At 39.3% G+C, this 15,629-nt stretch overlaps 1 protein-coding gene across 11 annotated transcripts in view; it reads left to right on the forward strand.

Annotated features, from left to right (window-relative positions):
• Window positions 1–15,629, forward strand: part of LOC123746798 (arginine/serine-rich coiled-coil protein 2) — a 119,674-nt gene that overhangs the window by 35,075 nt on the left and 68,970 nt on the right. The window lies entirely within an intron of this gene.

Genomic DNA, 15,629 nt, shown 5'->3' on the forward strand with positions numbered 1-15,629 from the left:
TTGTGAATTGTGATTTATGGCATTTTATGGTGTGAATTGTGATTTATGGCATGTTAATAAGATAGTTTTATAAGAAGTGTGTCCTAAAGTTTTTCCATATTTGCTTGCTTACAGTATTTATACTCCAAGAGTAAGTGCCTCAGTAAATCACTTGAAACTTAAAATTGTTTGATACACTGTAATTACCCAAGTGTAGTTACAGGATGAGAGCTACGCTCTTGGTGTCCCGTCTCCCCGGCACTCTGTCATATAACGCTTTGAAATTACTGACGGTTTTGGCCTCTACCACCACCTCACCTAACTTGTTCCAACCATCTACCACTCTGTTTACAAAGGTGAATTTTCTTATATTTTTCCAGCAGCTTTGTTTCATTAGTTTAAATCTATGACCTCTTGTTCTTGAAGTTCCGGGTTTCAGGAATTCTTCCCTATCAATTTTATCGATTACTGTTACTATTTTGTACGTAGTGATCATATCGCCTCTTTTTCTTCTATCTTCTACTTTTTGCATATTTAATGCCTCTAACCTCTCCTCGTAGCTCTTGTTCTTCAGTTTTGGGAGCCACTTAGTGGCATGTCTTTGCACCTTTTCCAGTTTGTTGATGTGCTTCTTAAGATATGGGCACCATACAACCACTGCATATTCCAGCTTTGGTCTAATAAAAGTCGTGAACAATTTCTTTAGTATTTCTCCATCCTTGTATATAAAAGCAATTCTGAAGTTAGAAATTGTAACATAGGCTTCACATACAATATTCTTAATGTGGTCCTCAGGTGACAGTTTTCTATCTAGAACCACCCCTAGATCCCTTTCTTTGTCGGAATTCTTTAAAGATTTCTCGCATAATTTATAGGTTGTGTGTTCTCCAATTCCACATTCCATAACATGGCATTTATTCACATTAAATTCCAGTTGCCAAGTGTTGCTCCATATACTTATTTTGTCCAGGTCTTCCTTGAAAGGCATGACAATCATCTAGGTTTCTTATCATCCCTATTATCTTAGCATCATCAGCAAACATGGTCATATAATTCTGTATTCCATGTGGTAGATCGTTTATGTAGTCAATGAACATTACCGGTGCAAGAACTGAACCCTGTGGTACTCCGCTTGTGACATTTCTCCAATCCGATACACTTCCTCTTATTACTACCCTCGTTTTTCTATCAGTCAGAAAATTTTTAATCTATGTTAGTAGCTTACCTGCCACTCCTCCACTGTGTTCCAGTTTCCAGAACTACTACTTATGTGGAACTCTGTCGAAAGTCTTTTTTTAGGTCCAGATAGATGCAGTCAACCCAACCATCCCTTGCCTGTAAAATCTCTGTGGCTCATTCATAGAAACTGAGTAAATTTGATACACAGGATCTACCAGTCCGAATGCCATACTGTCTGTCTGATATTATATCATTTCTCTCCAGGTGTTCTACCCATTTAGTTTTAATTATTTTTTCCAATATATTGACTATTACACTTGTCAATGATACAGGTCTATAATTGAGGGGATCTTCCCTGCTGCCACTTTTGTAGATTGGAACTATGTTAGCCTTTTTTTCCACACATCTGCTACGACTCCTGTACACAGGGATGTCAGAAAAATTAGCTGAAGTGGTATGCTGAGCTCAGGTGCACTCTCTCAGAACCCATGGTGAAACTCCATCTGGGCCAACTGCTTTGTTCTTACTTAGCTCCAATAGCATTTGTTTCACTTCGTCTCTAGACACCTCTATGTTGTTCTCTGAAATTCTTATTGTGTCTGGTTTCCTGAAGATCTCATCTTGTACAAACACACTTTTGAACTTTTCATTTAATGTTTCACACATTTCCTTTTCATTTTCCATGTATCTGTCTCCCATTTTCAACCTCTGAATATTATCCTTTACCTGCAGCTTGCTTTTAATGAATTTATAGAAAAGGCCTGGATCTGATTTACATTTGTCTGCTATAGCCTTCTCAAAGTTGCTCGCTGCCTCTCTCCTTACTGATGTGTGGTTGTTTTTCGCATCTTTGTATTGCTGGTATGTTTGGGGGTTTGGCCTCTTCCTATAATGATTCCATTTTTTGTCTTTTGGTCTCTGGTCCTCTTGCAATTTCTGTTGAACCAACTCTGTTTCCTATGTCTGCATCTCTGATTTGGTATGAATGTTTGTGTGCCTTCAAAGTATATTTTGCAAAATATGTTATACATCTCATTTACTTCCTTGCCTAGCAACAAGTCTGTCCAATTATGCCCAGAAAAAAATTCCAAGTTCCCAATAGCGTCCTCTTGAAATAGAGTTTAACAGCTGTTTCAATGCCCCCATTCTCTACTAGATTATATTGCATAGCGTATTAAATGTCCAAGAGGACGTGATCACTCTTTCCCAAGGGAGGAAGGTACAGTACTGGTACTTTCCCAAGGGTACAGTACCTCGGGAGGGACACGAACAAGAGGACACAGGTGGAAACTTAGTGCCCAGATGAGCCACAGAGACGTTAGAATTTTTTCAGTATCAGAGTAGTTAATAAATGGAATGCACTAGGAAGTGATGTGGTGGAGGCTGACTCCATACACAGTTTCAAATGTAGATATGATAGAGTAGGCTCTATCCAGTAGGCTCAGGAATCTGTGCACCAGTTAATTGACAGTTGAGAGGCGGGACCATAGAGCCAAAGCTCAACCCCCGCAAGCACAATTAGGTGAGTACTGGATGTCAAATACCTCTTCTTCTTTCCTGGTGAATATTAGATCCAGTACTGACGGAACATTCCCTTCACTCATTCTTGTGGCCTGTTTGATGTGTTGATACATGAATGTCTCCAAGATGAGGTTGACAAATCTGCCTGTCCAAATGTCCTCTGTTCTTGTCTTGTAGGCCTCCCAGTCTATTGCCTTAACCACTGTGATTCACTGAGTTTATTGTGAAATTCCCCCTGTGCGCATGTAATGAAGTGTTCCCAAAAAATGATTTTTTCTTATTAAAATGATGAATACCCTTCCCTGAACATGTCTATGTAAAAATAAATGTCAAATTCCACTTACTTTGACCATGAGGACGTGGACAAGGTGCGCTGTGACGTCATCAGGGGCTGGTCGCCCAAGCGTGAAGCTCCCAGACACAGTCGCGCGGGCCATTCAAGCACCGCGTGTTGCCACAAATATATTTTCAATTATTTGTTCTATGTATTTCCAGTGCAGTTTGATTTTTTTTTTTTTTATCCTATATGATGCATATTTGTGTCCTTTACAATATGTATACAGTAGAACGTTCATAATGTTCCATGGCACTGTGACACATGTCAGTAATGTGTCCACAATAAATGTTTATTGTCGCAATATTACTTGTTCAAAATTCCCTAAAATTACAATATGTACAGTTTCACACACTATTTGCACAGTAACACACTGTATTACACACTCAGTACTTCGGAAGTGAGTAATAATCAACGAAGTAGTCCATGGTACACAGCGCGACTTCACTCTCGTTGCACCAGATACAGATAGATTTTTGCTTACTGTTTCTTAATTCTGTGTGCTTGCAAATAACGCACTCACGTACACCCTTGGCTTTAGTACTTCTAGGTGGTATGTAGCCAAGCCTGTAAGGCATAAGGTAGTATTAAAAACATTATAGGAAAAGATCAACTTGTAAGGTAGTCTTGAAAAGATCGCATTGTAAGGTCCTACACAGGAAGAGATTCAACCACCCTCGAAGAGTGTCCGTCAATCTAAAAGAGATTCAGGCATTCTGGAAGAGATTCAGCTATTCTTGAAAATATCTATGGAAAACACCACCATGGAAGCCGCTAACACTGTTCATCTATGCTACTTGTATCAGATGCATCATCACTGAACACATGAAACGATTCATCTATGTATCATCTATATTAGTTGGAGATGGCATTGGTGGGCAAGGGTGGCGCTCAGAGTTACAACTGGATACGCTTGCTGTATCTTCCTCATAAGTGCTGTATTACTTGCATCCGACCTTTGTGTTAGGTCCATATTATGCCTGTCTTCACCAATATCATGACCCTTATGTTCTTCAAACAATAAGGTTTGAATTTCACCGACAACGCGATTTTTAAATGCCCTGTTGGACTGGTGTTTGGGAGCCAGAGGTGCATGTGCCACCCATGGTTGCTCACTCAGTACTAACTTAGCCAACAGCCCTAGGGCATCCTGGGAATTTTTTCCAAGATGGCTGCCTCTCACTGGAGGAGGTGAGGTCCTAAGAGTCCATTTCATACACAACCAATTGGCACACATTTTGAATGGGTACAAAAAAATCAGAGTTTTCTCGGATGGCGCAATTTCCCACCGAAATTTCCCCAACCATTTTCTCGGTTGGCGCAGTCCAGTGGGTAAAGTTAAAGTCCCCCAGTACCAACAATCGGGATTTATCTTTGTCAGCTCTTACCATAATCTCTCATGACCATTATGAGGGCCCTCTCGTTTGTCATCCAGTTCTTCCTTTGTCAATGTGCTGCTTGCTGGTGGGCTGTAGGCATTTAAAATTGTCAGCTTATCATCTTGATTCCAAACCTGCAAATGGCATGATGTCAATATCTCGAGGGTTTCAATTATTAACTCTTACCTTCTGGTGTTCTTTCACCAGCACAGCCACTCCTCCCCCCTTCCTAGTTTTCCTGTCACGTCTCCAAACTGAGTAGCCCCTTGGGAATACGACCTCATTTAAAATATTTTCTTCAAGTTTCATCTCTGTTAATGCGACAGTATCTGGGACTTTGAGCTGAATTATATCCTTCAACTCCAATATTTTCGATCTTACTCCATCTATGTTGGTATATACTATTTTCAGGAACATGTTCCCCTTCCCTTTGTTCTTTACACCCCCCTTCCTTTAATAATTTTGTTGCTTTGTCTTTATTTACTATTTCACAAGCTTTCCAGTCCCTGACACTTTGTAGAAAAAAGAATTCCTTTCTTCTTCATTTCTATCCCCCATTTAGGCGTTTCGCTTCAGTTCGCTTCATTTTCAGCTTTTCTCTGTCCTCCTTTGAGAGGTCTTGTCTTATTGACCTAAGTTTGCCCTCCTTGTCACATTGCAATATTCTGGTATTCCGAAGCACTTCTGTCATATACTTCACTTCGTTAAACATCACCCTTAAGAGGCGGTTCTTGTCTTTCTCATATTTTCCTATCCTTCTAAAAATCACTTGACATGCTCCTTTGAATTTAGACCTAATCCTATGACTTTTTTCTATGATTTTCATCTCTTCTCTGCTTGGTCCTCCCTGGATGAAATTTCCTTCTGTAAACATCCAAAAATGATTATGGACTTCTATCTACATTGTTTTGTATTAGTTTATTGTTGGTAACCAGTTCTTTTCTTTCATTTCTGGTTTTGATTTCCAAACACACTTCCTTAACCCTTGGACTGCACAATACATACATTTATGATTTGACAAAATAATTTAACACAAGTTTTTAAAACTTGCACAAACACCTTCCAATTTTTTTTTTTTTTTTTTTTTTTTTTTTTTTGCATAATCAATTAGGAAAATGCTCCAACTTTGTCTAAATGACCACAGCATAACTTGAAAAACAAGAGAATCAAAAATAATTTTAAAATTGCAGATTGAAAACTTCAGATTTTCAATTCAGAATAAAAAATATGAACTGTCACCAATTGTTCCTTTGATGTTATTATTCTCTCGGAATAGCATATGATCTTCATTTTCATCAAATTAGAATATAAGTTTTCAGTACAGTTTACTGTACAAAAAAATCGTCAATAGGGCATTTTAAATATGCGGCAAATTTAGACCAAAAACAAATTATAACTTCAAATGTATAAAGTTTATGAAAAATCCATTCTGAAGAGATTGTAGGACAGACAGCTGAGCACACAGTATGTCAAAATAATGAGAATTTGTCAAAAACTGGAATTTTAGAAGCCACTCAAAGTTGAAACCCTAGTTTCAGAGATAATTGAAGTTGAAGTTATCAACAATGAATAAAGGTACAGTGGAACCTCTATTAACGAGTTTAATCCGTTCTGGCACCGAGCTCGTTATCTGGAAAACTCGTCTTAAGAAACAAATTTCCCCATTTAAAATAAAGGAAATAAATTTAATCCGTTCCTCTCCCAAAAACATCCATACTAGTATGACATTTTTTTATGTAAATATAATACTGCACGTGTAATTATAAATGTTATACCGTTTTAATGTTTACTTTACCTTATGAAGAGTAGTTGTTGGCTTGAGGGAGACGATGAGGAGGTGAGAAGGAGGAGAGGGGTTATGGTGTGGAAGGAGAATCCACCTCTGAGTCAGGCGGACACTCTCTTCTTGGGAATTTCACCCAAATTTCATTTCAAATGTCACACAAGGATGCGTTAGACCAGCACCAATTAAATGACTACGTCGATTACTCTCGTTGTGTCAACAATACAATGGTCTTACCACGAAGATGCAATACAATGCCGTTCTCCCAAATAGGCTATGTGGCTATTAGAGAAAACGGAAATTTCATGGCAAACATGTTTATACTATACCCAAGTCGATCGGATAAGAATTTGATTTTATAGAAATATTTGCTAAAATGACGCTTGAGCGCAGTGTTTGGGTGCATTCAAGAGAAAAAAGTGTGTCACGTTCAAGCGACATATACCTGCAAAAGTGATAACACTTTCACAAAGTGATAAATTAATTAAACATTTTCACACACACCAGGTTGTCATTGCTTTATCAGAGCAGCTTTTCCAAGAATGCGTTCACCTTTTCAAACATTCCCAACACTTCCCTGATCTCAATGGAAGAGGCAGCATCGTCCCTTACCTCCTCATTCCCTTGCTAATGGTGTAAATTGTTGATGAGGACCTGTCATACTCCCTTGTGAGATCAGTCACACAGACACCACACGCCTGCTTTGCTATAATTTCCTTCTTCAAATCCACAATAATTGTGTCTTTCTTCCTCTTGACAACACTATCTTTAGCAAGCCGCTTCTTTGGTGACATCGTGTGTTACAAATTGTAGTCACAAAACTACTAAAAACACAAATAAAAGCACAAATAAATCCAGAGGGATGCTTGTCGTGTGCGATACAACAACAACACTGGCGTCGGAGGTGTCCGAGAATATGCGAGAATCCGCGAGACGCTAGGAAGCACCATGTGGTTTTGCTCGTCAATAGAGACAAATTTGCTGCGAGTGGCTCGCTCGTTACTGGAAATGCTCGTTAATAGAGCTGCTCGTTAATCGAGGTTCCACTGTAGTTTTAATTCGTTAATTTAATTGTATGTTTTAATAAACATTATTTGGCATTCGTTCTTGAATATGTAAAAGTTGTATGACAGTATGTGTTGAAATGAAGTAAAGAAAAAATAACCCCCCCCAAAAATAAAATATAGGGGTAATTATAATGATTTAGGGGAATTTATTTAGAGTATATTTATAAGTGAAAAAGCCCTCATATGGTCCCTAATCATCAAAACAACCTAAAGAGACAAAGAAAATAGTTTGAAATCAGAGAAAAAAATCAGGCAAAAAAAATTTAAGTCCCAGGTTTTGCGAGTTGTGACTGATTTATTTAACCAATTTTATTCTATCTTCACATAGTTAGGAAAACATGTGCATTCTCCAGGATGTAAAGGTTACAACAAATTCAGATAAAGAAAATAAAATCTTAAAAAAAAAATTCCCCTAAAAAAATATTTTGGGGACACTGATGAAAGTAACACATATTAACACTGGACAATGTATTTATATGATATACAGTATAACAAAATAGAGCATATTAACATAGTTATTTATTATTATTTGTGTTATTATGAATTACTCAGCAATGATATACAGGCACCAACTGCATATCCACTTTGTGGACACTTCTTACTACTTTTCTTCTTTGAGCGTCGAACAGGTGCTTGCATCTCTTTATTACTGCATAATCTTTCAGTTCCAGTTATTAGAAGTTGTGCTCCTTATCAACAAAACGTTCTTATTTTTTAAAAATTCGTCTAAAATCAATTATTGAAAATATTTTGATGAAAGTTTCACGACACTGAAGCCAATAAGTTGGAGATTTGTTTAACATTTTTAAGTTATTTTTACATAATTCAAATATTTTTCACTACCAGGCCCCCAGTATGCGCGGTCTAAGGGCTAATCGTCTCTATCTTTTACAACTTGGTCATTCATCTCTTATTTCTTCTTTATACATTTCTAGTTCTTTATTAACTTCCTCTATGTGAGTTGTTAATGAAGTTTCCAGTTGCAGATCCTTGCCTAACTCTGTTAGCCCTCAGGGTCCCTTGGAGTTGTTCACTATGAGTCTATATTCTTGTTTATTTCTTCAAAGTCATCACTTTACTTTCACTACTTTGTGGACCCTCACTACTACTTGTCTTCTTTGTGAATCGGACAGGTGCTTGCATCTCTTTATCCCTGATTACCAATAAATAGGTGTTGTTATCGTTATTATCAATACCGGTTACTGCCCGTCACACACGCATTTATTTTTTTTAAATTTGTAAAAAATCAATTTAACATATTGGGATGAAATTTTCACGATGCTGATGCCAAATATCAAGAGATTTATTTTAAAATTTTCACTATTTCATAATCGGAAAACTCTCCTCCTTCACCGGGCCTTTTAAGTCATCTCTGATTGGGTAGCTTTGGGCGTGGTCAAAACAACCTTGTCTCTTCTGTGGGTTTCCTGTCTTTTCTGATCCCGAAACAGAATAATTCAGACCTTCGCTTCATTCTTGATCTTACCCGATTGAACTAGTTCACTTCTTTGCCCCACTTTTTGGACAACTACATTATCCCAGGTTCATCCTGCTCTCATGCCAGGCAATTGAATGATTTTCCTAGACTTCTATGGTGCATATTGGCACGTCCCTATTCATCCGATGTTCAGGGATTGGTTAAGTTTCATTTTGGGGCAAGTGGCTTACCACTTTCGGGCTCTTCCATTTGGGCTGAATCTGGCACCTCGCATTTTTGTGTTTTTGACTCGGGTTGTGCTGGCTCATCTTCGTTTGTTAGGTCTTCGGGTTTTTGGTCTACTGCAACGACTGGCTGGTGTAGGCACCCAGTTGGTCTGCTTATCTGCTAGCCAGGGATCTGGTTCTTTCCCAGCTCACTGGGTTCAGGTTTCTGGTGAATTGGCTGATGTCTCGGTTGGTTCAGTCCCAGGTTCGGACCTGGTTAGGTGAATCCCAATTCTCACTTGGGATTCTCGGTTGGTGTCACTTTCCCTGCCTCCTGTGGCCTTGCTTCGGCTGCAGCACCACTGTCTGCTAGTGTTGAGAGGGAGCCATGTGATTAGGCGGTTGCTCGAGCAGGTGTGTGGGAGTGTGAACTTTGCACTTCTAGTTTACCTTTAACGCAGAATTTGGCTTCGGAGGCTGTTTGGGAGCCTTGCGCTGGCATCGCAAGTTTCCTCTTCGGGGTTCAATTCCCTGGCGTCTTCCTCCGCCCTTGCTAGACGTTTTCATTGACGCCTCGGCTGTTGGTTGGGGCTTTGTGACCAGTGCTCACTAGTCCAGCCAGGGTCATTGGCACCCTTCCCTTCGTCGGGCGCAAAGCACTGTGCGGAAGTTTGTGGCTTTGTGGCAGGCACTGCAGAGAGTTTGGATTCCTCTGGGCTCAATAATCTGGCTCCATTTGGACTTTTCCCTAGTGGTTCATAGTCTCAACTGGGGGGAAGGGGGGGGGGGGCTTTTTTTGGTCGGTGGCTCTTTGGGGCTGCTCGCTTCAGGTAGCTCATCCGCTGAGTCTTCAGGATTTGCTTCTTTGCCGTTCACGTCCAGGTAGTGTCCAACATCCTGGCTGACGGTCTGTCTTGGTTCCTTCCTCTTTTGACAACCCGTCCTCGACTCAAGCCCATTACATCCAGCGGTCGACAACACAGATGCATTCATAAATTTTTACATGATATTCATTCAAAACAGGAATTTTCTCATATAAATTAATATTATAATAGCATATTGTGCAAATATAGACATAGGTTAGGTTAGGTGTTTAGGTTCTGTTGGTGATTATTTGTATTTTTAGTACGTGGGTGAAGCATTTATAGCATTGTGGTTTGAACAAAAGTCGTCAGTGAAGCACTTGTTCCGGAAGTGTTCGAACGAAATCAGTTGTGAGTCGTGTGTAAATTGTTTTTCATTCATAAACGGGGTTTGGTGGGTGCACGGAATCACTTTTGGGTCTTTGTTTGCAGGACGGGCTGCTTTTGAAGAGGAAGCTCAAATTTTAACTCATTCCTATTGGTGGTTCGGATTTGACTTCCCTTATGTCTGACTCGTTCAGTGTGAATATCAAATCAAGTCTGACTGGTTCATTTCTCTCATTCTTGTGGGCCCCTTGACGTGTTGGCATGGACAGTTTCTTATCGCCATGTCTAATATTTTAGCTTTTCATGTTTCTGTTCCTCCATATGGTTCTCTATTTTCCCAGTCTATCTTTCCATGGTCAGGCAGGCATTTCCTGCAGGCAGTAAAAGTCGCTCTCTATTTTATGTCAATGGTTGCCCTGTTGTTTCTGTCGTACTCCTCTCTGGGGTCTTGTCATGTAGTGGGGGGGGGGAGGGGGGGGGGAGTTATATATTAAGCCATTAATATTAAGTTGTGTGATATTGCTGTAGTTATTCAGTTAAATGGTATACATGGATGGGGTCATGAGGGAAGTCAAGATAAGGATCTAGAGCTATTAACTAGTGGCTAGATCTAATAGAATAATTGGAGTGTCAAAGTTTATGTATGTAGATTAGAGCTCTTTCAGAGTTAAGAGATTTATGTTGACTAGTTCAAAATTGTATTGGCATGTGAGAACGTAAAAAAAAGTAAATATGGATAGTAGTAACGTTATTGTGATGGAGATAGAATTAACTTGCTGAGTGAAATCAATTTGACTGATGTGCTGGAAGAAGTGGTTATCAGTTCAAATACAGTACCTAGGATGTGGTTTATACAAGGAATTTGTGTAGTTGACAGTAGAATGAGTTAAAGAAGGAAGTGGCACAATTAAATTCCTGGTTTGAAACAAATCAAATAGGCATGTAGGATGAATAGTGGTGACCCTAATATAACAGATGATGATGTGGTGGCATGAACATAAGAAATCACAAATTAGGGTTGTAGAGCCTGATAATTTGAGAAGCATGCCATAAAGGGGGACATAAAGTAAAATGTCAGTAAATGGTGAGGTTTAGTAGAGCATATTGAGAGGGTTTGAGCATCTTGAATAAATTTATGATGGTAAACTGGTGTAGTAGCTGTATTCAAGGGAAATTTGATGGAACTAGGGTAGGACATCTGGGGAAAATTGAATAGAAGTCTTGAATGAGTGTGTGAGTAAGGAGGGGGGTCGAGTATGAACAACACAGGATAAGGTAAGGAATAAGGGTGGCTGGGAGCTATTTGTAAGCAGGGAATGAAATATTTGTATGTATAATATATGACAACTCACGAAGTGGTTGCTCCATGTGCGATGTGATTGCACTATACACCAACTGATTGTACTATGTATCCAATAATTGAACCACTCCATGTGCAAAGCAATTGCATCAAAGTACCAAGTGATTATACAATGTACTATGCAATTACAAAGGGATTTCATTCATTGTATTTTCCCAACGACTTTACCACGTATCAAATAATTGCATCACCGCCGTGCACAGTGTGATTGTATTCTAGCTAAGTGATTTCCATTATGCTAACATAACCTATTATGGAGAGGCTTACTATAATGATGCAGTGCTTGAATGAAGGTGAAGATGAAGGAAAGACCTAATACATGTGTAACAGTATTGGAACCAAATTTTCAGATCAAACCTACATCCTTTCTCAAGGTGCCGTGAACAATATTCTGAAGAAGATTATAAGAACTTGCATTTATATGTCTGACAGAGCGCCTCACATGGCGTCCATCGTTAGATGTCGTTATGCAGCCCGTCCTCCAAAAATAGGGTGGTAAATGTAAGGAGACAAATAAGTTCAATTATGTACTATTCATAGCAGTTAGGAATTGTACTTATTTTCACAAAGTATTAAATTGTACTGTCAAATATATTGTGAATATTTGAGTTTAACTGAATAGAAAACCACAACCTCACCTAACTGTCTTAGTTTTTGAAGATAATTTTATTGCTTCTTAATTACAATTAGTACTTAACCTATAGCTATATTGATATTACAGTTTCATAAACTAATAAAACAAAACTAAAATATATCAATAAATTGTATAGAAACTCAGGATATTTAAAAATTTTGTATAAAATCTATATTGTTTAATAAACTTGAAAAAGAAATTCCTGAAAAAGAAATTTAAAACTTGTGTTTAGCAAATTGAAATTGAAAACTTCATCCTAAAATTCTGAGTGTCTTGACAGAAAACAAGGAGAATTAAATCGGGGGAGGGAGTTAGGTAAATGTAACAGCCCCATAAGTGTAATTATGCACTGTTTATGACAGTAAGAAAATGTACTTATTACACTTAGTATTAAATCGTACTGTCAATTCAGAGGATGGGTTGCTTTATGATTATTCTCTCCAGGGACTCGCCAAGGGATGCCTAAGCTTCAGATGAATGCATAATTGTCCTGATTTCTGGGAACTGGGCAGTGGTCTGTAGAAACATTATACTGTGCAATGGTACCTCCGTTTTTTAATTTAATTTGTTCCCAGAGACGGTTCGAAAACCAAAAATTTGAAAACCGAAACAAATTTTCCCATAAGAAGTACATTAATGTAAATTGAATTAATCCATTCCACACCCCTAAAATATTAACTTAAAAATACATTTTATACATACTACTACTTGTACATACTGTAGTACAAAATATAAGTACAGGATATCTTACCTACTTATTTTGAGGTTATCTTCAGATGATTTCATGGCTTAGCGTCCCTGCGGCCTGGTCCTCGACCAGGCCTCCTTTTTTTTACACACCCTCAGGAAACAGCCCGTTGCAGCTGTCTAACTCCCAGGTACCTATTTACTGCTAGGTAACAGGGCCATCAGGGTGAAAGAAACATTTTGCCTATTTATCTCTGACTCCACCGAGGATCGAATCTGGAACCTCAGGACTACGAATCTGAAGCGCTGTCCACTCAGCTGTTAGGCGCCCTTTATTGAGGACTCTTGTTGGTGTATGGAAGAAGTGAGAAAGGTGAGAGAAGGAGAGGTGTTAGTGTTTTGAAGGGGAGTCTTCTTCCATTATAACAGCAGTGATGACATTTCTGGGGTACTCTCTCTTATGTTTTGCAGGCATACCACTAGGATCTGGTTGTGGCTCACTGCTTGCTCGTCTTACTAAGAATCTGTTCATAGACTTGTTTTCCCTGTTTTAACACTTGTCTGTAGTGAGACATAACATTGTCTCACTACGAATGATTTCTTGTTTTTTCGCTATGATCCACATAACTATTTTCTTAGGTTGAACTTTACCACTGACTTCTTTGGAACCCATGATGGGATATATAATAAGAACTATTATGTTCAGAAACCAAAAAAGCACCAAAACATTGAAATTCTTTGAGAAGAATTCAAGTGTGGTCGTCACTATGCGGGAAACACTGGTAAACTGAAGCACACCACACGCTAGGTTGGACCGTATATGTATCAACAAACTCGAGCACAGAGGCAAACCTCGAGTACCGAGTCAAATTTATTTAAGAAATTGAGCTTGAGAACTGAAAAATTTGAAAACCGAGGTTCGACTGTATTATAATAATACTGTACTGTACAGCAGTTCATTGTGTCGGGGGACTGGCAGCCAGAGTGTATTCATATATGTTAGGCTTATATCGAGGCCCCCCCCCCCCCTCTCAAGGTCGAATTACTGACCCTGCCCAGGATGCAACCCCACACCAAGCTGACTAACTCCTGGGTACCTACTTACTGCTAGGTGAACAGGTGCATTAACTGATAGGAAATGCACCGAACCATTTCTGTCCTGCCTGGGATTTGAACCCCGAATTCTCGATTGTGAGTCGAGAATGAACCCGACTGTACTACCGGGACCCTCTATACGTTATACATTAGGAATAAATGATGGCATAATTTTGTTATTAATTTAACCAAAAAATGTAATTTGCAAAGCTACATAATTTTAGAGTTTACATAGTGTCAAAGCCGAGGAACAGGAGGACATCCTTAAAAGTCTGCACGAAGTTGATTTTGTGCTTGATTTTACCATGAAACCATCCTAACTGTTTTATTGCACTACAGCAATTTAAAGAATAGCGAGTTTAATTATGCAAAAACAATAAATAATCTAGTGACTGTAATACTGTTCCACCAAAATTTGGTACAGTGAGTGTAGTAAAAAAAAAAATCCTATCTGCTAACATCTTGTGTATATCAAGCAAGTGATTTTACATTTTGATTTCTCATCCAATTCCATCAACACAGTTTTAACCCTTCAGTTGTGTATGTCAAACAGGAACATTCAAGGCATAGCTGATCACACAGAGTGATAAGCAATCCCAGGGTGATTCAAACAAGGATGATTTAAGAGTACAACACAAGTCTCACACATACATGGGGGGGGGGGGGGCTCACATTTGCTTCTGCAGGCCTCCAGTAAACAGAAGCCATCTTGGAAAGAAATTGTGAACAACCCTCCTAGGTGTGAGGGCCTCGTTATTGAGAGGGCACTATGGGTAGTGCATGCTGCAGCAGCTCACAGCACAATCATGCAGCTTCTTCCCACAGCAGAGGGCCAGAAATAAATTTTGATAAAGGGATAGTGAACAATTGTAAAACAGAACTAGGCCTATTTTCTGTGGGGAGCCTCAGAGGCACCCCTGAATCTATCTGAACTGGATATGTGCTATATTAGTTTGGGGTCATCAGTCACAGGAATTTTTATTCCTACTGAGGACCACGAACCAGAACCTGGTCCCCTCAGGGAGGCACAATGAGCAGTGGCCTATGAGCACTTTATATTTAATCTGTAAATAATGTTGACATTATTTACTAAATAAGTAAATAATGTTTATACTATTTACAGAGCAATATAAATGTTTACATTTTTTACAGAAGTACTGTACTGTATTAATTGTCATGGAAAGATAGGTGAAACAAAACAGACCACAATCTGGTGAAAATTTTGACCTCTGTTTGAACATAACAAAAGGCCCCCCCCCCCCCCTCCCCAGAAAGAAAAACAAACAAACAAGCAAGCAGCATTGCATCCAACTAGCACTCCTGCTTCCTGGGGTGTTTGGACATCACGCCCATTTGCAGACTTCGTCGCTTGGCGTTGTCTTCTTCCTTGGGGTATGTCGGGGGTCTTAGGCTTTCCATCTTGCCCCGGGTGTGGAATATTATTTGCTGGGTGGGGTGCACTGCAGCTGGCGCAGCTTGCACACACACAGCGGCCGATGTTTCTCTCTAGCTGCCAGTTTGTTGAGTATTTTCGAGGCCTTTGTTTTTCTTTTACTAGCATTTCTGCTTTTGTTAATGGAGGAGATCTGCCTAGCTTTTTATTAGGGTAGCCTAGGTTGTGTTGGTGGTCCTCCCCTGTTGCCCCCAAGGTATCACTACTGCTAATGGTGGTCAGTTTGTCTGCTGACGTACAGGGTTCTACCAGCTTAGCTAGCCCCATTGTCTGGGCTTCCCATACGGCTTACTTATCCTATGGGTCCTGGAAAACCCCAGTGGG

The sequence above is a fragment of the Procambarus clarkii genome, chromosome 10 (assembly GCF_040958095.1).
Source record: "Procambarus clarkii isolate CNS0578487 chromosome 10, FALCON_Pclarkii_2.0, whole genome shotgun sequence".
Classification (NCBI taxonomy): domain Eukaryota; kingdom Metazoa; phylum Arthropoda; class Malacostraca; order Decapoda; family Cambaridae; genus Procambarus; species Procambarus clarkii.